The sequence below is a fragment of the Chiloscyllium plagiosum genome, chromosome 12 (genome assembly GCF_004010195.1).
Source record: "Chiloscyllium plagiosum isolate BGI_BamShark_2017 chromosome 12, ASM401019v2, whole genome shotgun sequence".
In the NCBI taxonomy this organism is placed as follows: Eukaryota; Metazoa; Chordata; class Chondrichthyes; order Orectolobiformes; family Hemiscylliidae; genus Chiloscyllium; species Chiloscyllium plagiosum.
Genome location: NC_057721.1, coordinates 74,855,213 through 74,858,107, shown reverse-complemented (window position 1 = coordinate 74,858,107; position 2,895 = coordinate 74,855,213).

The following is a 2,895-nucleotide window of genomic DNA, read 5'->3' as shown; positions in this document are numbered from 1 at the left end:
TGAGGACACCCAGATCTTATTCAACATTACCCTCGCTCAATGTCCAGCCATTCAACTATTAACATGCCTTCCTATTTTTGCTACCAAACAGGATAGCCTCACACTTATCCACGTTATACTGCATCTCCCATGAATTTGGCCACTCACTCTGTCTGTCTAAACCACACTACAACATCTCCAGCCATGCTCTGCATTGAATGACAGAATGAACCCAATGGGCTGAATGGCCTACATCCGTGCCTAGGCCTTTGGGCCTGATATACACTTGCTTTCCATTCTCCTGAGCCAGTAGGATGTCAGTTTTGTCTCAGCTGTTCTGCATTCTCAGCCATGAATCTGACAATTATCAACACGAGACGCCAGTCTCCACCAAACCAGTCCACAGTCTGCAAGGAGCAAGGCAGGAATGCATGGCAAAACGCTCCACATGCCTGGACGAGTGCAGCTACATTTTCCACAGCATCCAGATGAAGTAGCCTTCTTGACTGGTATCCCACCCACCACCTTATATACTCATTTCCTCCATAACTGACGACCAGTGGCAACTGATGTATTGCTAACGAATTGTCAAGGCTCCTTTGGACAGTTCCTTCCAAACTCATGATCTCTGCCACTTAGAAGGACAAGAGGAGTGCAGATACATGTGAAGACCACAACCTGGAAGTTCCCCTCTATGCCCCATCATCTAAGTGGGAAATACATTGTTACTCCCTCCACTGCCATTGAGTTAAATATCAGGGTTCCCTTTCTAATACTGCTGTGGGTGCCATGAACCTCAAAGTCTGCAGTGGTTCATGGCAGCTCACCAAAGGCTTCACAAGAGCAATTATGGGTGTGGAGAAAGTGCTGACAGAGCAAGCAATGCCCACATCTTGTGCAATGAATAGAAAAGTGAGCCTCAATCAAAGATTTAGACAGATATGTTGTAAATGGGCTGAAAAGGTTAATGCTTAATTCAGCGCAGTAAGGACAATCCAATGTGATTGATGTCAGAAAAGGAAAAGAATAAAGTGGGATAATGCAGGAGATGAACCTAGGGCGAAATCCTCCCTACAGTCACTATTGTAATATAGCACCAATTTGTATAACCTGTCACTGGTTGTAGAGATGCAATAAACCAAATTTTGTTTCCTCTACATGATTCTTCAGTTAGACAGGAAGGTGGCTGCTCTCACACACATTAGACCACCTAAGCCCTAAAAGACCTCACGCACTGATAAGTTACACATGGCAGTACACATAATCAGTACACACAATGTTTCAGGGCATTACTGAAAGAGTGCTGCATTGTCAGAGCCATATTTCTCAGAAAGGATGTTGAACCATAGCAATGTCATCCCTCTCAGTATCTCCCTGATATTTTGATCACTATCCATCCCTCCAACAACATGCTTAAAACACATTACCTGGTCAGTTTTCTATTGCTATTTTCTGATAGCTTACTCTGTGCAAATTGGTTCATTCTGCATTGCTTCAGAGATAATTTATTGGCTGTATAGTATTCTGGACAAAACATTGGATGCCTTGTTTTTTCTCCTTTGTTCTTCTGAAAGTTTGAAATTATTTTGAAAAGAATAGATAAGTGGTTTAATGACATGATGAAGGCAGAAAACTAATGTCACAATGCAGCTTGACTCAGTTGGTAGTAATCTCAGCTGTGAATCAGAAGAGTTCAATTTTCTTTCAATGTTCTGTTGGACAAACTTTGTCTGCACAGCATTGTTTAGATGTTAAAAGGAATGTCTCTGAACTTGTTTAAGTGAATGTGGAAAATCCCATTGTAACTATCTGCAGGAAAGTATTCTGATCCCTCCCTCAGCCAAAACAAATTGAAACTCAATAAAACAATATTGTCTCATAGTTGTGACTGAAACTTTGCTCTGCAAAGGACAAAATAACTAGTATATTCACAATTATGACATTTCAGTCTATTTAAAGGAAGGGTTAGCAGGTCAAGCAAAGGTTATATTTAGGTTTTAGATTTAGATATTAGATTTTATTGTCACATGTACTTAGGCACAAGAGTACAGTCAAAGTGTATAATGTCACCACACATGACACCATCTTAGATCCCAAGCTACCTAGGTACAAAGTAGTAAGAGAGATAAGAGTTAAAAAGTTGAGTTGCATAAATTGACTTTGTATTTAATAGTACACAGAAGACTGAGGATGATATGATCAGTGCATGTAAAATGTTAAGAAAGGATTTTCCGCCTTGATACAGACAAATAGTTAGTTCAGTGGCAGAGACAGAAACAAACAATCAAAAACTCACTTGCATAAACTTAATGCTCATATCTCTTTTTTTCATTCACTCATGGGATGAGGGCACCGCTGGCAGTCTAGCATTTATTGCTCATCCCTAGTTGCCCTTGAGAAGGTGGTAATAAGCTGCCTTCTTGAACCACTGCAATCCATGTGCTGCAGGTAGACCTGCAATGCTGTTCAAGAGGGAATTCCAGGATTTTGACACAGCGACAGTAAAGGGACAGTGATATATTTCCAAGTCAGGATTATGAATGGCTTGGAGGGGAACTTCCAGATGAGGATGTTCCCAAATATCCTAGTCCTTCTTGATGGAAGTCGTAACAAGTTTGGAGTGTGCTACCTAAGTTGCATTGGTGAATTTCTGCAGTGCCTCTTGTAGATGGTTCACACTGCTGTGACTGAGCAGTGGGGAGGGAATGGTTGCTTATTGATTTAGTGCCAATCAATGGGCTACTTTGTCCTTGTGGTATCAAGATTCTTGAATATTGGATAAGAAAGCTATTTGTTCAAAGTTTGTGCGAAGATTTGTAGCTCGGGTGCTCATTGTTGTGGTTCTGTTCGCCGAGCTGGAAGTTTTTGTTGCAAACGTTTCGTCCCCTGGCTTCACAGGAGGCTCCCAAGCACTGA